Source organism: Rutidosis leptorrhynchoides, chromosome 6 (genome assembly GCF_046630445.1).
Source record: "Rutidosis leptorrhynchoides isolate AG116_Rl617_1_P2 chromosome 6, CSIRO_AGI_Rlap_v1, whole genome shotgun sequence".
Classification (NCBI taxonomy): Eukaryota; Viridiplantae; Streptophyta; class Magnoliopsida; order Asterales; family Asteraceae; genus Rutidosis; species Rutidosis leptorrhynchoides.
In genome coordinates, this window is record NC_092338.1 from 189,036,686 (window position 1) to 189,059,316 (window position 22,631).

The window sequence follows — 22,631 nt, forward strand, 5'->3', positions numbered from 1 at the left end:
CCCGGAATGATGGGGATATTCTTATATGCATCTAGTTAATGTCGGTTACCAGGTGTTCAATCCATATGAATGATATTTTTGTCTCTATGCACGGGACGTATGTTTATGAGAAATGGAAATATGAAATCTTGTGGTCTATTAAAATGATGGAAATGATTATTTATGTTAAACTAATGAACTCACCAACCTTTTGGTTGACACTTTAAAGCATGTTTATTCTCAGGTATGATAGAAATCTTTCGCTGTGCAATTGCTCACTTTAAAGATATTACTTGGAGTCATTCATGACATATTTCAAAAGATGTTGCATTCGAGTCGTCGAGTTCATCAAGATTATTATTAAGATAATTATAATTAGATATAGTATGAAATGGTATGCATGTCTGTCAACTTTAGATGTAATGAAAGATTGTCTTTTCAAAACGAATGCAATGTTTGTAAAATGTATCATATAGAGGTCAAGTACCTCGCGATGTAATCAACTGTTGTGAATCGTTTATTATCGATATGGACTTCGTCCGAATGGATTAGGACGGGTCCTTTCAGTTGGTATCAGAGCAGTGGTCTTAGCGAACCAGGTCTACATTAGTGTGTCTAACTGATAAGTCGTTAGGATGCATTAGTGAGTCTGGACTTCGACCTGGTCTGCATGTCAAAAAGTTTTGCTTATCATTTCATGTCGAAAATTATCTGTTTATCATTCTTAGTCTAGACACATCTTACTGCATTGATTGCATGAATGGTGTATAGACAAATTCATATCTTAGCAAATCTGCTAATCCATATCTTAGCGTATCTGCTACTGTAGACTTTATCTGACATGTTTTCTTAATTCCCTCCGTAATTTACGGGATCTTCTATACTATGTATAGGTATTCTATGCAATTAGAATATCATCCAATATCCGAAAATCATTTCATATCGAAAATCCTTTATCTAACCATACAAGATGGAACTCGCAACTAGTTCAAGTTCTTCAGAATTCGACAGCTATTCTGACCTGGAATCCCATTCAAGCTCCAAAAGCAGTGTAACCGGAATGGATCAACCGATTAGCCATCATCTATTCTGGATGAATTGGGGCTGGGTTAGTAGCCTACTTAGTCATTGGAGACAAGAAGAAGGTGATCCCTTCCATCCACCACATTGTCCTGTTGGCGAAGGACCTGAAGCACTTACCGACGAACTTGTCCGAAACACCATTTTCTCTCCCATTTCCAGAATATCTCGTCACGATCATATACTACACCAAATTCTCGATCTTATTTATCCGCTCGTCAGAACCGATAATCATCCGGAATAATAGAAGAAGTCAACGAACTTCGCGCTCGTGTAATTAATTTGGAAAATATGGTGCAAAACGTACCAGCTTCAGCAACATCACCGACACTAACAGTACGATCAATAACAGCACCAGTACCATCAACAATCCATGCCTCAACATCTCATTATGTACCTCGAGTATAATCATCGTTCTACATGACGTTCTACATCATTTATCTTCGTTCGACATGATAGTTATGTAACCTCTAATGTTTTAGAGATTATGTACTCTAGTTCTAAATGTAACCCAAATGAGTTTAATACCATATTGACTCATTAAATCCATGAATACATCTGAAGAAAATATATATGTATATATGTTTTCATAAAGATTGTAATTAAAAATTCTCTTGTACAAACTGTTAATGGTGAAAATATTTTAACGGGTAGGTAATACCCGAGGAATATTTAAATTTCACATTAACAAGTTACATTGTACGTTCTTCGAATCTGTTTCAACAGTCATATACTATCCTACTTACATCCACCGATATACAAATCCGTTCACCACTGAATAAGCATTTCCATTCAAATTTCATATTTGGATTTTGACCTATCAGAATCCAACAAGTGGCATAATGAAGAAAACATTTGACGGAATAAAATTTGTTAGAAACAAACAAATTAACTATGAAAAATTTTGTTAAGAATCCACGCTAACTGTTTCCAGCTAACTGTTCCTAGCTAACTGATTACATTTTATTTATCGCAATTTCATTATCGCAATTTACATTCTTACAATTTTATTTATCGTCATTTAATTTCTGTTATTTACTTTACGCACTTTATTTATCGTTATTTAATTTTCTGTTATTTATTTTACGCACTTTAAATATCGAGACACGTATACAAGGTTTTGACATATCATATCGACGCATCTATATATATTATTTGGAATCACCATAGACACTCTATATGCAGTAATGATCGAGTTCTCTATATAGGGTTGAGGTTGATTCTACAATAATATATATAGTTTGAGTTGTGATCGAGTCTGAGACGTATACGGGTCACGACACGTATTAATTAATTCGAATATTATATATTAAACTATATATGAATTATTGGACTGTCAACTGTGGACTATCGACTGTGGACTAATAACATTGGACAATTAAAATGAATTAAAATATTGATTATAACATATGAAACTAAACAATTCTTCAAGTTGCCACTTGATTTTGTCTTAAACATCATTTGTATCTTCACGATTACATTCTGCGTTCAAACCTTTCATGATTCTTGAAAACACCTCAATCGAGAGGATGAACCAACCGCACTTCATTTACGGGAGAAAAGATTGATGCATATAGTTATGCACCTGAAAACACTCAGAACCTGAGTAAACGTTTAACACGTAGCTATGCTAATTCCTTTAGCGTCATTATTACCGAAAATAATTTTGCATCTGCTGTTCGAGATAGCCAGTTTTGTCACAGCTCCAGCAAGTCAACTTCGAATTTCCGTTCGAAACAACATTATTATAACCTTGATATAAATGCGTGCTCTTTTATTATTATCAGGGAACCTTTTATATTCCTCCATATTACCAGCAAACATACCAGCAAAATCGTTGCTTCTTGGCTTAAATCTCTCTGATAAATCATTATATTTATTCATAGAAACCCTATCATATACTCATCCGCATCTTGTAACGAGAACTGCAATCCCAATTACCGAGAATCAGCAATCAGTACTTTGAAAACTCACAGCATATCTACATCAACAGTTATATGTATAACATTTATCTCTTAGAATTATGATCTTTCATTTTGAAATTATGAAAAGCACTCAGTCTATAAATCAATACTCTGAATGTTGAAAAAGCTGAATGAAGCAGCAGAAACCGTAGACAAAAGTAAACGACCTTGATCATCGGAAGTTTGATGATAAAGAATAGTATGTTGGTAAAGCTCAGAAAAGTTGGAACTGAAAAACGGATTGAGCTAACCACGAAGGAGACCAAGGATAAATACAAGGACCATACCCTATATTTAAAGAATCCAGGTAATTCTGGATCCGATGAAACCTTCAAAGAATATCTTACTCCGATGTCATGTTAAAAATCTTGCGGAAAATCTTTCTCCATCAACCATCGAACTTAGAAATTTCAAAATATCATCATCAATATCTTCGATATTTCTGAGGATATTTTCATAAATATTCTCGTCCGAAATTATATACCTCTTCGTGCTTCCTGTGTATCATTACATTGGAAACATTCAATAGAAAATTTAGTACCGAAAAGTGAATTATGCGAAACTATGAAGGAAGCCGTGGACAAATCACAAAGAATAAGTTTGACTTCAAAGAATCCAAAAGATTTAATGCCTGCTGAAGTCTTTAGCAAATATTTTGCTCCTTACTCTAAACCCTTACGGATAAATCTTCTTCATCATCCATTGATATTAGAAATTCCAAGATATCATCGTAGCTTTCATTATAAATATCTTCCATATTTCTGAAGATATTTTCATAACTATTCTTATCTGAAATTATTAATCTCTTCCTGATATCAGTGTTACATCATATAGAAACCGTTAGTTTCATATAGAAACCGTTAGTTTCTATATTCTGTAAACTTTCAAGCTTAAAAATATGAATGTTATTGAAGTAATGTTGGGAACTGATGCATGAGTTAGTATAATATAATGACACTTGATCAACGTGATTATATTACAGTAAGTCATGCTGAGTTTCTAAATGGAATATGATGATTCACAGATTATAACGTCACCATGTGACATGTTACATAACTCTTCCATTCTGATTAACTTATGAACATATCAAGAAAATATATTCTTGATAGTTCTATTCTCAGTGACTCTGGTAATTTGACAAATCAAATCGTGTTATTATGTTCTTTCTTGTTTAGAATATTACATTCATTCGAAACTCCATACTTACGAATTCTGGACCATTACAAGAGGTGTCCAATCGTAAAAAGAAGAAATGAAGGGACAAAGCTCTAAAAGAAATAGAAATTGGAGTATAAATCGCAGCAAAGAGGAAGGAGTATTAACTGTGGATGACAATAATTATAGAAAACAGATTTAGGGACATTGAGATATAAGGAAAGATATAAAGCCCGATAACAACACCTAAATTACAAACCGTGTATATCAATGTTTATCGCAACATAAAGACACGGGAGAATTATAAGTACTATAACCCCAAGGGAAAAGTAGAAGTAAGCAGATTCCTCTGGTGGAAGTTTGAAAAGAAGAATAATTGTTGCGATAATAAGGATGAGGACAAGGATCAAAACCGGATTAAGCATTATTATAATCCTTTGGATATATGAACTGAGAAAGAAAGTATAGGAATGGTGAGAATAATGGAACGGGAGAGCTTAATTTATAATGGAAATATCAGACAGAGTAATCGAGGCAGATCACCGTATTTAATTATAGAGATCTTAATTTCCTTACTCGCCGAAGAATCAAATCTTTTAGATTTCGAAGATTTTCTCTAAATCCCTTGAATTCTGGAATTCAACCAAGGCAACGTCAAAAGTTAAGATGCACCTCATTTTCTAAATTCAACCATGACTAGTCAAAAGTTATGATGAAACTTGTCTTTCACATTTCACTCTTTTGCGATAACTTCACTCGTACGCTTCACAATAATCGGATCGTTTTATTTAATATTAATCAATAATGATAAAACTCTATTTATCAGCTCATATTCGTCCAAAAAACATATTTATTGTTAGCCATGACGACCTCACTCAAATTTCGAGACGAAATTTCTTTAACGGGTAGGTACTGTGATGACCCGGGAATTTCCGATCAAATTTAAACTTGAATCTTATTGGATTTCGATATGATAAGCAAAGTCTGTAATGTTGATGTTTCAAAAACTTTGAACTGTGTTCATATAATCAATTACCCTTCGACTATTCCCGACGACTCACGAACAACTATATAAATAGATGAATATAGATATTATTGAAATAATATATGATTAAACTGTTAGAATTAAATATGTAAAATAATATGCGATGTAATGAAAACTATATTTATAAATATATAGATATATATAATTATGTATATAAATATTACTTGTAAATATAAAATAATATTAAATCAATTTGTTTAAAAATGTATAATATATATTTATGTGATAAAACTTGTTATTTAAAATTGATTTTATTTAGAGAGAGAGAGTAAATGGAAAATGAATGATTTCGAGCTTAATTAGTAGACGTCAGTAACACTCGGTTGACGTTTTGTTAGTTTTAATATAGATATTGTACATGTTCATGAAGGATTGAAATAAAAGTTGGACTGTAAATTGATTACGAAGATTTTAGACTTGTCAAAAATATTTTTACCTTTTTAGGATTAAATATTAGTACTCCGTACCTATAAATTGGAACAGAAAATAAATATTTATTGAACTTTTTTTATCAGGTTTCAAATAGTTAATGAGTGAAATAATTAAATATATTTAATCTAAAAGTTTGGGATTTTTAGGAACACCTTTATTCGTTAACTATTTAGCATTGGACACGATATGATATCCTATTAAAACTGTCGGTAGAAGAAACATTATTGGATGACAGCTTTCAATTGCAATTATACGTGTGATTCCTTTTCATTCATATCACTTGATCAAGTTATTATTATTAAAATATAATAAGTTGTCACACTAATTGAAGACTTCTCATTTACATGTTTCTTTTATTTTTCTTATATTTGATAAACATTTGCATATCATTGAAACCTAGATACACAAAAAACAAAGACCTTCTTCCTTCTAAAATTTTTTTGTGAACTCCGACCACTCCAACACCATCACATGACCACCACAACCGAAGCAAACATCCGCCATAAATCACCATACCACCACCGTATACACCATAATCCACCACCATCACTTTGATTAAACCCATATCGCCATTAGAACTACATCACCGGCCACTTCTACCCTCATCAAATAAAAACCCATCATCGAGCCACCCTTAGCCATTCCATGCTCATGTGTGTACCATCACCAACGAGGACATCTTTGAACTTCTTCCACCGCTGCAACCACTGGTCACCACCATACCACCATCAATTGCCACCTCAATCTCTTTCCTCTCTCACTTAAACTTAATCGTGAAACATAACCATATTGCACCACCGTAAAACCCTGCAACTCCTACCACACCACTGCTACACCTATTGTTTGTAGCTGCTAATGTCGTCGGACTAAACCACCATTCAAAACCACCATAATCCCATCACCTTTCTCTCTCTACCACTATCTCTCTCTCTACCCTCTTCGTGAACTTCATCACTACCATAACATCATCAACACAATGAGTTTTCTTCTTCTCCTGGTTATCGAACTAAACAATTCCAGGATCCATAGCTTTATTCGAGTTAACTTGACCTGCACCAAAATCTAATGGGTTACCATCACCATAACCCACCAAGAACCCCAAACCGTTATCGTGTTTCTTGTATTCTTATTTTTTTGTTACAAGCAACTGCACCACCATCGAGTTTATTTCCTGTTGTCTTTTATTCCTATTTGAAACACAAAACCCACTTCGTTTCCTGTTTTTCTGGTTCGGTTTGCAGCAAGAACTTTCGATTGGTTTTTGCTGTTGCACTTGCTTGACTTTTATTTGTTCCTAATTAACCGAAACCAAACACTCCTGTCTGCAACTACTATCGTACGTTAATGTTTCCCTTAAGTGAAGATAATGATGATTTGATAATGACAAGATGAGCTGTAAAGGTTTAGATAGGGACGAGTTCTAGTACCGGTTATAAATCAGAAAACTTATTAAATTTGGGCCACCAGTTCCTGATTCGTATTAGGTTTAACGATGTTGGGCTTGGGTTGTTGTTGGGCCGAAGGATTTGGCTAAGTTATGGAAGAAACGGGTTATATGGGTATGAATCGATATATTAAACAGAAACACAGAATGGTGCAGATGGTTATGGGGTGTTGTGTATGTGCGAGAGGTCGCGGGTTCGAGTCCCGGCTTGGGCGGTTTGTTATTTTTTTTGAGACTTTAAAGGTAGTTCCATTATCAATTTATTATTATTATCATTATTATTAGTTTTATTATTATTATGATTGTAATTGTAATTATAATTATTATTGTTAATGTTAATGTATGTATTTTTTTTTTACATGATTAGAATTATTATTAGTATTATTTATTGGTTATTATTATTATTATTACTATCATTAATATAAATAATATTATTACCATTAAAATTAGTACCAGGTATGATCATTTTGTATCAATAGTATTAATATGAAAATTATAATCATCATTAATATTAACATCCTTAATCATAAGTATAGTTATTATTATAACTAAGGAGATTAAGTATCATTATCATTAAAATTAGAATATTTGGAATACCCTTTAGTATTATTAACTATACGAACATTAAAAATTTCTATTAAAACAATAGTTATTATTTAAACTTACCATTACTATTAAAAATACTATTTTTTGCCAAAACTATGATTTTTACTTTATCAAATTTTAGTAAAATTACCATTTTTATTAAAATTACTATTATCAGAATTATTATTATACTTAAACTAGTATTACCACAATTGATAATGTTACAAAACAAAATATATATATATATATATATATATATATATATATATATATATATATATATATATATATATATATATATATATATATATACACTAATACTACATAAATTTTCATTTTAACCAATAATCTTAATTAAATACAGAATTAAATATCATAATGCAAGATAAGTATTAATAAAATTATAAATATAAAGATATTAATATTAAAACAAAAAACAATATGTATACACTTGTTTGATTATGAGTATCTGTTTTAATTTATATACAAATAATATAGGTTCGTGAATCCGAGGCCAACCCTACAATTGAACATTGTCGTTATATGTATTTTTACTACAAAATACATTAGGTGAGTTTCATTTGCTCCCCTTTTACTCTTTACATTTTTGGGCTGAGAATACATGAAAATGCTTTATTAACTGTTTTATAATATTTATATGCGTGAGTTTCATTTGCCTTTTTAACCTTTATATTTTTGGGCTGAGATTACATGCGCAATTTTTATAAATGTTTTACGAAATAGACACAAGTAATCGAAACTACATTATATGGTTGAATTATTCGAAATCGAATATGCCCCTTTTTATTTAGTCTGGTAATCTAAGAATTAGGGAACAGACACCCTAATTGACGCGAATTCTAAAGATAGATCTATCGGGCCTAACAAGCCCCATCCAAAGTATCGGATGCTTTAGTACTTCGAAATTTATATCATGTCCAAAGGAGGATCCCAAAATGATGGGGATATTCTTATATGCATCTAGTTAATGTCGGTTACCAGGTGTTCAATCCATATGAATGATATTTTTGTCTCTATGCACGGGACGTATGTTTATGAGAAATGGAAATATGAAATCTTGTGGTCTATTAAAATGATGGAAATGATTATTTATGTTAAACTAATGAACTCACCAACCTTTTGGTTGACACTTTAAAGCATGTTTATTCTGAGGTATGATAGAAATCTTCCGCTGTGCAATTGCTCACTTTAAAGATATTACTTGGAGTCATTCATGACATATTTCAAAAGACGTTGCATTCGAGTCGTCGAGTTCATCAAGATTATTATTAAGATAATTATAATTAGATATAGTATGAAATGGTATGCATGTCTGTCAACTTTAGATGTAATGAAAGATTGTCTTTTCAAAACGAATGCAATGTTTGTAAAATGTATCATATAGAAGTCAAGTACCTCGTGATGTAATCAACTATTGTGAATCGTTTATAATCGATATGGACTTCGTCCGGATGGATTAGGATGGGTCCTTTCACCGCCCACCGTACCCAGTCAAGCGTATGTGGTTATATATAAATACGTCAAATTATAAGTCTATATATTAATTTAACGAGGTATCGTTTAGTTAATATAAGACCCATTAATAGCCCATAGTCTAATTTCCACAAATTTCGTTCTTTTGTCCAAACCCCAATTATGGTACAAAACCCAATTACCCAATTTTAATATTTAGCCTAACAACATGATTACTTCGGCATTAAATAAGTATAATAATAACTTAGCTACGAGACATTAAATTAAAAAGGTTAAACATAACTTACAATGATTAAAAATAGCGTAGCGTTACACGGACAGAATTTCGACTTACATCCTTACAACATTCGCTAACATACCCTTATTATTAAAATTAAAATTAAAATATAATATATATATATATATATATATATATATATATATATATATATATATATATATATATATATATATATATATATATATATATATATATCGTATGATAGAGAGAAAGAAAAAGATGTGTTTATTTTGGCCAAAATGCGTTGAATAATAATTTAACATATAAATAATTATAAGAATTATTTAAATATTATATTTTATTTATGTGCATAGTTAACTTGTAATTTTTAGTCCGTTGCGTCGAGCGTTGAGAGTTGACTTTGGTCACGGTTCCGGATTTTCGAACGTCCTTGCGTACAATTTAATATCTTGTATTTTGCATTTCGCTTTTTGTACTCTTGTAATTTTGAGACGCTTCTAATCAATAATTGGAACCTCTTTGATTGTATTTTGTACTTTTGAGCTTTTTGGTCGTTTGCGTCTTCAATTCGTCGAATCTGTCTTTTGTCTTCACCTTTTATTATTTAAACGAATATCACTTGTAAATAGAACAATTGCAACTAAAAGTTTGTTTTTCTTGAGGGATAATGCTATGAAATATATGTTTGTTTTCAGCATTATCAAATATTCCCACACTTGAGCGTTGCTTGTCCTCAAGCAATATAGTCTTGAAATAAAAATACTAGAATCACTTCTTTATTCTTCACACTTTGTACATCAGTGATTTCTATACGGCGGTATAAACAATGGTAGTAACGTTGTGGTTTACAGTCCCACATAACTATGAAAATTTAGATCCTTAAGGAAATTGGATCTTTATGAAAACATTTGATCTTTTGAAAATTAAATCTAGCTTTTACCCTAGATAAGTTTTTCCGGAATAACCCTTCACCGGTGTTTGCAAAATGTTTTTGTGGGTATGGTGGGTTTCAGATTTGAAAATTTTAGCTCAAAACTTGTGGTTTTGTGTCACCCTCTTGCTATCCTTATATTAGGAAAGCAACACGTCCAGTATACTTGCTCCGTATATTAACTTTCGGTAAACTACCTTCCGGTTGTAAAGGAAAGCGTTGAACAAGCAACTGTTAAGGCAATGTCCCCTGACATGCTTTTAATTATGGTCTATAACGTGTCGGATGCAATTACTATCCTTGGTAGGAGCAATAGTAAAGCTCACCTTTATAATTTTTCTTCGTTCTGGCACAAGGTCCTGTCTTTGACCATGCTATGCAACCACCGTTCTTACGGTTGACACCCGATTTTGGTTCAGGTGACCTAATGAATTCCAGGTGAATTCCTAGGATTTTACGTTCAATGGTAATGAACGCATTAAAAATAGGGTTTTCAGAAAACAAATCGGTTTGTAATTTTGATCAAAATATTTTCTCGTTCAAGCTCGAGTTTAGATATCATTGAATTCCATGAGTTTGTAATTCTCAATCTTTAAGATCAATCTCTAAGATTGAGTAATATCAGTCTTAAAAGCTCATTTTTGATCTTTTAAGGAGATTTTCCTTTCTGGGGGTCTGATTCATTAGTCTTATCAAGCTAATTTGCACGGCGTCCTCCCCATTTTACAAGACAGATCCTCTCATGGTTAGGATAAGTCTGACCACTTGGCGACCCTATTTGATGCTGAGGTCCGTGGATTTCCTGCTGATTTTAGTGATGACTTTTCTAGATTTTTCGTCAACCTACAGCTGATCTGGACGACAACTTCTTGACCTAAATCAAGAAGCGCGTTTCTTTTTCAGAAGACTTTACTTCCTTTTAATGATGGAATTGATTCATCGTGTAGATCCATCTTTCTTTCAAATATATTACAGTAAATTGGGTAAAACTGTTTAGATTGGTCTAAAGCAAAAGTATCTTCAGTTATTTGTACAAAAATATGTGATATATGTTTTAAATAACTTGGTAATTTTTCCCACACTTGGCTTTTATTTTCCTTTTTATTGTCCTCTATTCCATTTTAAATGAATTCTAACATTTTGGTTTGTTTCTCAATTTATGTCCTTTCCGAGGTAACAATAATTTCGGTGTTAACACCTAGTTTTATTGTTAATAAATATGTATAAACATGATTTTGAGTTCATTTAATTGAAAATTTTGAAAAATTTTACTAGAATTGGGTAGTCAGTATATAAGACTAGGGCTGTTCTTTATTATCAGAGAGCACTAGATTCTAATACAACTACTGCTTTACTAGTATTTCTAATGGTAACCAAGTGTTTAAATTAAAAAATTTTAAAATCCGAAAGAATTTAACCCCTTCCCACACTTAAGATCTTACAATGCCCTCATTTGCAAGAAATCAGTAACAATTTAAATTAATGAGGGTGATTAGCGTAGAAAATGATTAAATTTTACCAAAGTTTCCAAACATATTGGCGTTTGTATGCTGAATGATAAATGGTGCATATCATTTGTTCATTCCGTCTTGTTGTTACATCACATTTGTTTTTCGTTTTGTCGTCAAAAGTACTAGCTTTTGCTGAACTTAATGCCAGTCTTTGAAAATGCGCTGTTTTACCCTGTTTTGTACAATCGCCAATATACATACAATACAAATATAAACATGCATGGCAATTTGAAATGGGACTTAAAATCCCACTTTCAAATTAAATATGAAATATTAGTACAATTTAATAAAAATATTTAACATTACAATAAAAGTATCATAATATAATGTGTTTAAACATAAATAAACAGAAATAGTAATAAAAATTAGAAATCATATAAATTACCAACCGGAACTATATCAATCATGGATAGGGGTTCCAGTTCATGTCATCGTCCGGGTTCCATGGTTGGTGATAGGTGTACTGGTATGCCTGGTTAGGGTCGTAGAGAGTATAAGGCGGTGTCATCTCGGGCTGGTGTGGAGGATAGTAAGCTGGTCTGGTCGGAACGTAGTGATCCTGAGGTGACAGCCGGCTCATAATCTGACGCTGATGATAGTCCCATCTATCATCCTGTCATTGCCTGGAATGCTCATAATCATTCCAGGCTTGCCACTACTCCATCCGTCTAAATCTCTCCGCGTTTGTCATATCTACCTCATCTACACGCTGGTAGACATCAGTCATAGCCTCCCGAATGACATCCCTAATGTCATCCGCTTCCTCCATCTCCTCATCTGAGCCTCTCTCTACCTGAGGATGACTACCTACATAGGGTATTGCCTGGTTGCGTCTACTCTTCAATACCTTAGCACCCGCATAAACCCTCAATCCTAAAAGCTCAACCTGTTCCCTACATTCCAAAAGTGGACCCCCTTGGTTCTTATCTACGCCTAAATACTCTCCAATGAGAGTAACAAAAATACCTCCTCCTATAATCCCCCCTTCCTGTATTCCTTCAACCATCTTAGATAAATAAAAATCAACACAGTAAGGGATATTAACAAAGCCTCTTGGGTCTCGAATACACTTTAGGTAAAATAAATCATGTAAGGTCAATTTTTACTTGTTGTGACCTCTCTGTATAATCGATTTAGCCAAAAATCTATGAATTATATGAAGCTCGGCTCTGTTAATATGTAAGTAGGTATGTGTTCCTCCACGCCCAAAAACATTATAATCAGACATACGCCTCCAGACGGCGTTCGCATCAAAATTCCTATCTACCCTTTCACCACGATAAATCAAATTCATACAATCGGGTAGTAGTAATTCAGCAGGCGTATATATCTGTAATGCCCTAGCCATATCTAGCATGGACATCCTGTACATCCTACCGCCAAGTATAAACCTAAGAAAACTTATATCATCTAATCTATCTACATCTACATTTAACGCTATAGTACTCATAAGTTCTACACACCATTCCTTTTATACATGTCTACGAATGGTGAATAATCGTTCTCAATCTGTTAAAGAATAACTGCCATACCTTTGTATCAAATGCTCCCTAACACGGTCAGCAAGTTGGACCCTTTCCAAAGGATCCCAATCAATTACCCTAGTCACCTCTACCTCTTTTGTTACTAATTTGAATTTATTACTTTGATATGCCGGGTAATCTCTCCATCGTCTATCAAATCTCAGATTAGGATGCAACGTGTGTTCAGGAATCGTTGGGTATTCTACAGCTGGATGCATCGAAAATACTATGAATTCATTAACAAACTGTAGCGGATCATAATAAGGTACATGTTGATCAGGCTGATGTTGTGGTTCCTGTTGTGGTACTTGTTCAGGTTCATATTGCATTTCTGGTTCTGGTTCTGGAGCTGGAGCGGGTCGTCTAGATGATGACGATGATGAACCTCCAGTATCGGCTCTCTGCAAAACACATTAAACACAAAATTTGTGCATCCAAATATGCATTAGTGTTAGCAAAATAACAACTTAAATTAACCACAATAACATGTTAAATCAAACTTAAACTTACACGCATTTTCACAATTTTTACAATTCTACACTTTTTTAAATAAGTACATACGAAAATGTAGACAAATTTCATAAGCATTTAACTCAAATAACATGTCAAAATAATCATTACTAACAATTAAACAAGTCTCAAATGGCAATTATATCAAATTAATCAAGTTCATGAATTTTAGACTTAAAAAGTCTTCTTTAATCTCCAAAAATCATGTTTAGGATCAAAGTTTGGATCATTTAACTACCTAAACGTGTTACACTACTCAATTTAGCAATAATTCATGACAAAAATCGGCCATAACCTGTTTATATCAAAAAGCCCCAAATTGCTCAAGAACACAAACCCTAGATTTCTAAAAATTTTGAAGTTTTTGGCTTCAAATCATGTTAAATAGCATCAATCTAGGTTATACATGCATAAAATACTAACAATTTAACACTAATTACACTAGAAATTAACAAAATTGCATTAGGTAAAATATTGGTAATTATCACAAAAACTAGAAAATTTATGAGTTTAGGGGTGTAATTTTTACTTTCTTTGAAAAGCTTCTGAACAATTTCATGATTAGAGCGAAAAATTTGACGAATTACGGTGAAAATTTGGTGAAATTTGGAGAGAATTTCGTGTATGTGTGTGTGTATTGTGGTGAAGAGCAGAGCAGCTCGCTGCTTTTTCTATCTGGCCTGTTTTCCAGCTCCATGCGATCGCATGGAGTTGGAGTTCAAAACCCATGCGATCGAATGGGGGTCCGGGTACAGTGACTTTGACTTTTTTTTTATTTTATAAAACCTTATAACTTATAAAACATATAATTAATAAAATTTTAAAAATTTGTTTCTTTTTAGGATGAGGGCGTTTCGGATCGATGTCCTAGTCCGTCCCTCGATAAAATTTTAAAATTTGTCAATTTTTAAGCGCGGTTTTAAAAGTAAAGATTTTTGGGTTTTTTAAATGTTTTTGGCATACTTTAGTTCAATAAGATTAAAAATAATGATAATAAAAGTTCTCGTCCCTCCCTTGGGTAAAGCAATTTCGGTTCAACGACCTAGTCTTCATCTCACGACGAATTTTAAAAATCAAATTTTTAACTTAACGAAATAAAGTAAATTTTTGTTTTTAAATTCACACCAAACTTAAATATAAAATGCATAAAATTAAAAATTCATATTAAAAATTCACACCAAACTTAAATTATATATATATTTTTTTATACATCAAACTTATATTAAAAATATTAATTTTTCAAATATTTACAACTTTAAATATATTAATTTTTAAAGGTTTACAATATTAATTTAATATTAATTTTAAAAACAAAGTAAAAATAAAATTAAAAATATTTTTGGTCTTTTATCCCACTTTAATCAATCAAATATTATCAAAAACATACGCCCCTCTTTTCGGTAAAGTAATTTTGGTTTCATAACCTAGTTTAACTCATGACGAATTTTTGAAATATTTTGGGTTGATTGATTAAAGATATTTATACCTTAAGAATAAACGGTAAATTTCGCAGTGATGTAATAAATTTTTGTATGATATCAATAATTTCGGTTACGCATACCTAATTTTATCAAATACCAATTTAATACTTTATAGAGAACAAATTAGCGTTTATTATCAAAAGGTTAAAAATAAAAATAAAAATAAAAACTGTACATACTTACCTGTGAGATAGTATTCTTAGTGATATGCTTTAGCCCAATCATAAGATAGTCGGATTAATTGATTTTCCATAGCTACATAGGCGTAACCTCGAGCATTCAACTTTTTTTCTTCTAAACATATGAACGGTCCATCTCTGCATAAAGTAACAAATTCGGTATTGGAATATGTCTGATTCGTCTAACATTTTCCTTCGTGTGACCATTTTCCACATTTGTGACATCTTTCAAGGTGTCGAGCTCTCCTTTTTGCTGCGGATTTTGATTTTCCTTTACCAAATTGTAACTTATTATTTTCGTTCCTGGATTCTTTTCTTACTCCGTCCCATTTGCCTCTGATTAATGATACTATTTTACTTGGAAGGGTGTCATTATTACGTTTAGTGATCAAAGCCTGTAGCATTAGACCATGGTTTAGTTCACAGGAAGTCTTCATCTCACAAAACCTAAAAAAATAAAAATTCAGAATGGGGGGAGAAGACTAGTTCTTTAGGGTCTGCTAGGGAAAGACCATTCGGGTTCCATTTACGAGAACTACACGAAAACAGAAAATCTAACTCTAACAGAAATACATATTACCCTAAAAAGATTTGAACCTCCCCTCACTTAGTTGAAATTGTGATTAACGTTACTTTCAATTGGATCATCAACAACTTGTATATCTTTGACTTTTACTTCAATCCATTTATTGATTTCCTCCGTAACTTTCACAAATTCAACTAACATCGCCTTTTCTTTTGGTGATAAATTGGATATTAATCGGTTACATAACTTAAAGTTTCCCTTAATCTTAGCATCGTGAATCCGTTTATAAAGTTTCTTCGTTGAACTGTTAAAAACGGGTTCATCTAATTTCTTATTATCAACGGGGTTCTTTGTGATCGGATCATCATTAAGTGTTTCTTCATCTTCCCCACACTTATGCATTTTTATTGGTTTAACAGTTTTGGTTGGTGGAGATCTAAACTTTCAATTCACAAAGGTCATTGATTTATCACCATCCCTAAGTGTCATTCTACCTTCTCTTACTTCAATGAATGCCTCGGTGGTTGCTAAAAATGGGCGACCTAAAATTAGAGGAATATCAAGGTTTTCCTCCATATTAATCACTATGAAGTTTGCAACAAAGGTCAAACTTCCCACGTTAACAAGTAAATTATTTGCTATTCCAACCGGGTGTTTAATGGTTAGGTCAAATGATTGAACACCTATTTTGGTTGGTTTTAATTTACCCATACCTAATCTTTTGTATAAGGAAAGAGGCATAATATTTGCACTTGCTCCTAAATCTGCGAGTCCATTATATACAGCACCATCATTAAGCAAGCAAGAAATGATAAATTCACCCGGGTCTCCTGCTTTAGTAAGTCGAGATGGTTTGTAAACCTTTTTCGGATGTTCTTTTCTTGGTTCTTTCACTTCTATTTGAACTTATTGTTCACATTTTTCTTCGTTTCTTGGAATGGGAGGTTTGTATAAGAATTCTTCTTCATCACTCCAATTTGAATCCTCCCTATTTTCCAATTTTGATTTTTCATATGTTGTTGATAACATATTTATGTTTTCATTTTTAGGGTTTTCTTAGGTGGTGAAATTATGATTGACTTCATTGTCAACTTCCATCAGACCATGTATGTAATGTTTAACTCTGTGACCATTAACTTTAAATTCAATCCCATTTGAATTTATTAACTCTATTGTTCCGTATGGGAAAACTCTTTTGACTATAAATGGTCCAGACCATCTTGATTTCAATTTTCCAGGAAATAGCTTGAATCGTGAATTGAAAAGAAGAACTCTGTCTCCTTCTTTAAATTCTTTTGAACTTTTGATTCTTTTATCATGCCATTTCTTCGTTCTTTCCTTATAGATTAATGAATTTTCGTATGCTTCAAGTCTTAATTCTTCTAATTCGTTTAGCTGACTTAATCATAGACGTCCGGCTTCATGTAAATCAAGATTACATGGCTTCAAAGCCCAAAATGCTTTGTGTTCAATTTCTACTGGAAGATGACATGCTTTTCCGTAAACGAGTTTAAAAGGTGTGGTTCCAATTAGAGTTTTGTAGGCTATTCTAAAAGCCCAGAGTGCATCCTCCAATTTAATGGACCATTCCTTCGGATTTGATCCTACGGCTTTCTCTAGAATACGTTTTAAAGCTCGGTTGGTATTTTCAACTTGTCCACTTATTTGTGGATGATAAGCAGTGGAGATTTTATGAGTTACTCCATATCTTTTGAGAACTTTTTCAAGTTGATTATTACAAAAATGAGTACCCCGATCACTTATTAAAGCTTTCGGTGTTCCGAACCTTGTAAAAAGACGTTTTAAAAAGTTGACTACAACTCGTGCATCATTAGTCGGGAGAGCTTGTGCTTCCGCCCATTTAGATACATAATCAATGGCAACGAGAATGTAGAGATTATTATGAGATTTTGGAGATGGACCCATAAAGTCAATACCCCAAATGTCAAATACTTCACATACTTGAATGACATTTTGTGGCATCTCATCACGTTGACCTATTTTTCTGGCCCTTTGACAAGCATCACAGGATTTGCAAAGAAAGTGTGCGTCTTTGAAAATTGTAGGCCAATAGAATCCAGCATCGTAAACTTTTCTTGCTGTGAGTTGTGGCCCATAATACCCTCCTATTGGTCCTGTGTAACAATGGTTTAAGATTTGACTAGCTTCATCTCCGAATACACATCGGCGTATTATTCCATCGGGACAACTTTTAAACAAATGTGGATCTTCCCAGAAATAGTGTTTTATATCACTAAAGAATTTCTTTCGTTTTTGGTACGACAATCCTTTTTCAAGGAATCCACATACTAAGTAGTTTGCATAGTCTGCAAACCATGGAATTTCATTATAATCTATCTTCAATAGATATTCATCAGGAAAGTTGTCTTGTATGGCCGATTCATTTAGAACTTCTAATTCGGGATTTTCAAGACGAGAAAGATGATCAGCTGCGAGATTTTCTGCTCCCTTTTTATCTCAGATTTCAATATCAAACTCTTGTAAGAGTAAGATCCAACGGATTAATCATGGCTTGGCATCTTGTTTTGAAAATAGGTATCTAAGAGCAGAATGGTCGGTATAGACCACCGTTTTAGCTAGAACGAGATATGAACGAAATTTGTCAAAAGTAAAGACAATAGCAAGGAGTTCTTTTTCAGTAGTTTTGTAATTCGTTTGTGCTCCTTGTAACGTCTTACTAGCATAATATATAGGTTGAAATCGTTTTTCAATCCTTTATCCTAAAACGGCTCCCATTGCAAAATCACTTGCATCGCACATTAGTTCAAACGGTAGATTCCAATTTTGAGTTATCATGATCGGCGCATTTGTGAGTTTCTCTTTAAGAATATTAAAAGATTTGATCCATTCATCTGAAAAGATGAATGGAGCATCCTTTTCTAGGAGTTTATTCATAGGAGTGGCAATTTTAGAAAAATCTTTTATAAAACGTCGGTAAAAACCGGCATGCCCTAGAAAACTCCTACTTCCTCTAACATTGGTGGGATGTGGAAGTTTAGCAATTAAATCTACTTTAGCTCTATCCACTTCAATTCCTTCTTTTGAGATTTTATGACCAAGAACGATGCCTTCTTTAACCATGAAATGACATTTCTCCCAATTAAGTACTAGATTTGATTGTTCGCATCTAATAAGCATTCGTTCAAGATTAACTAGACATGATTCAAATGTATCACCAAAGACTGAAAAGTCATCCATGAAAACTTCCATGCATTCTTCTATCATGTCGTGAAAAATCGCCATCATGCACCTTTGAAAGGTTGCAGGGGCATTGCAAAGTCCAAATGGCATGCGTTTATAAGCAAAAGTACCATAAGGGCACGTGAATGTGGTTTTCTCTTGGTCTTCGGGGGCTATTGGAATTTGAAAATATCCGGAAAAACCATCAAGAAAACAATAGTAACTATTTCCGGCTAATCTTTCCAACATTTGATCAATAAAAGGTAAGGGAAAGTGATCTTTTCTGGTGGCGTCATTTAATTTTCTATAATCAATACAAACACACCATCCTGTTACAGTCCTAGTAGGAATAAGCTCATTTTTCTCATTTGTGATGACAGTCATGCCACCCTTCTTAGGTACGCATTGAACTGGGCTTACCCATGGACTATCAGAGATTGGATAAATTAAACCTGCATCTAGCAGTTTAATAATTTCTTTCTTAACAACATCTTGCATATTAGGATTTAGTCTTCGTTGGCGTTACACATACGTTTTATGACCTTCTTCCATAAGGATTTTATATGTGCAATATGAAGGACTTATTCCTTTAATATCATGAATTTTCCATGCAATAGCTGGTTTATGAGCTTTTAACACAGAAATGAGTTGAGATTTTTCATTTTCAGTAAGAGAAGACGATATTATTACAGGTAATTCAGATTCACCATGTAAATAAGCGTATTCCAAATGCTTTAGAAGTGACTTTAACTCTAATGTTGGTGGTTCTTCTATCGATGATTTATATCGATATCTGTCTTCTTCTTTTAGCATTTGAATTTCTTCTGTTGTTGGTTCATATCCATTAGCCATAAGTGTAGCTAACATTTCAGTTTCATCAATTGGTTCAGTTCCTTCTTCTAAAGAACATTCTCCTGTTCCTTGTAATTCTGGAAATTCTTCTAACAATTCTGCATGTGAATCTATAGTTTGAATATAATAACATGTATCATCTACAGATTGCGGTTGTTTCATGGCTCTATCAACTGAAAAGGTAATACTCTCGTCCTCTATACTTAGGGTCAGTTTCTTACCAAACACATCTATTATTGCTTTGGCCGTGTTTAAGAATGGTCTTCCTAATATGAGAGGTACTCGAGAATCTTCTTCCATGTCCAGAATAACAAAATCTACTGGAAATACTAAAGTTCCAACTTTAACTAGCATATTTTCCATTATCCCTCTAGGATATTTTACTGATCTATCGGCTAGTTGTATGCTTATTCGTGTTGGTTTCAATTCTCCAAGGTCTAGTTTAGCGTATAGTGAATACGACATTAGATTTATACTAGCACCTAAGTCTGCCAATGCTTCTATTGAACTAATACTACCCAGAAAACATGGAATTGTGAAACTTCCTGGATCTGATAATTTTTCTGGTATCTTATTCAACAGCACTGCAGAACAATTAGCATTCATAGTAACAGCCGAGAGTTCTTCCATTTTCTTTCTATTTGTGATTAGATCTTTCAAAAATTTAGCATATCTAGGCATTCCTGAAATCACATCAATGAAAGGAAGATTTACATTTATCTGTTTAAACATATCCAAGAATTTGGATTGCTCGGCTTCAAGTCTCTCTTTTCTCATTTTACTCGGGTAAGGAAGTGGTGGTTGGTATGGTTTAACATAAGGTTTAGCTTTAACTGTGTTATCTTCATTAAGCTTTTCAACTACCGGTTCTTTTTCCTTATCTTGCTCAGGTTGTGGTTCTTGTGGAGTAGGAATAGCTTCATTAGAAATTACAGGTATTTCAGGTGGTTTAATTGTAATACCACTTGTTGTGGTAATGGCTTTAGATGTTTCATTCCGGGGGTTAGCATTTGTATCACTAGGTAGACTTCCCGATTTTCTTTCACCCATTAACCTTGCTAGGTTGCTTACTTCTTGTTTCAAACTTTGAATAGAAGCTTGTTGATTTCTAAATGCTTGAGCATTTTGTTCATTCGTTTGTTTCTGAGATGTGAAAAATTGAGTTTGAGATTCAACTAGCTTCGACATCTTGTCTTCTAAATTTGGCTTTTTATCATCGGTTTGTGGTGGTTTGTTTTGAAAAACAGGTCTTTACTGATTGTAAGTATTATTGGATACTTGTTGATTGCTAGGACCTTGTTGGTTGTTGTATGGAACATTTCAGTAATAATTCTGATTTTGATTGTATATTGGTCTTGGCGGTTGATAATTATTCTGATAATTATTTCCAGGCCTTTGGTTTATGTATGAAACATTCTCTCTTTGTTCCATTGTTAGTTCAATACTGAGACAATCTTTTGTCAAATGTGGTCCTCCACACTGCTCACAACTAATTCGTATTGAGTGGATATCTTTAGTCATCTTTTCCATTTGTCTCTCGACAGCATCTATCTTTGCGGAAATGGAATCCAAGTCATGGCTAGAATCGGCTCTAGCTGCTTTAGATGATCTAATGATATCTTTTTCTTGGTGCCACTCATGTGAGTGGGAAGCAGTGTTATCAATAATTTTGTAAGCATCCGTTGCTGTGTTCTTCATAATGGAACCACCAGCTGCTATATCGATGTCTTTTCGTGTAGTGATGTCGCATCCTTGGTAGAATATTTGTATAATTTGACAGGTGTCTAAACCATGTTGAGGACATCCTCTTAATAACTTTCCAAATCTTGTCCACGCCTCATATAGAGTTTCATTTGGCTTTTGTGTAAACGTAACAATTTCTCCTTGAAGTCTCACGGCTTTAGATGCCGGAAAGAATTGTTTAAGAAATTTTTCAACTAAAATATCCCATGTATCAATCGCCCCTTCAGGTAACGATTCCAACCAATCTTTGGCTTCTCCCTTTAAAGTCCAGGGAAATAACATGAGATATATCTGTTCATCCTCAACTTCTCTTATTTTAAATAGTGTGCAGATCCTATTAAAGGTACGAAGATGTTCATTTGGATCTTCCTTCAGTGCACCACTAAATTGGCATTGATTAGTTACCATGTGTAGGATTTGTCCCTTAATTTCATAATCAGGCGCATTAATGTCAGGTTGAGTAATTGCGTGACCTTGGCCAGTGTGTGTAGTGATCCGAACTTTTCCATGTTTATATATATTAATTGAGATTGATATTTACATGATTAAATGTTTCTAACATGTTAAGCAATCAAACTTGTTAAGACTTGATTAATTGAAATATGTTTCATATAGACAATTGACCACCCAAGTTGACCGGTGATTCACGAACGTTAAAACTTGTAAAAACTATATGATGACATATATATGGATATATATATAGTTAACATGATACTATGATAAGTAAATATATCATTAAGTATATTAACAATGAA

The 22,631-nt window shown here is 33.0% G+C and overlaps 1 non-coding gene across 1 annotated transcript; it reads left to right on the forward strand.

Moving 5' to 3' along the window:
* The first annotated feature begins 21,919 nt into the window (after window positions 1-21,919).
* On the forward strand, window positions 21,920-22,026 carry LOC139856369 (small nucleolar RNA R71). The gene has a single exon (XR_011761855.1). It is a non-coding gene; the product is annotated as a small nucleolar RNA R71 (small nucleolar RNA).
* Window positions 22,027-22,631: the final 605 nt, after the last annotated feature.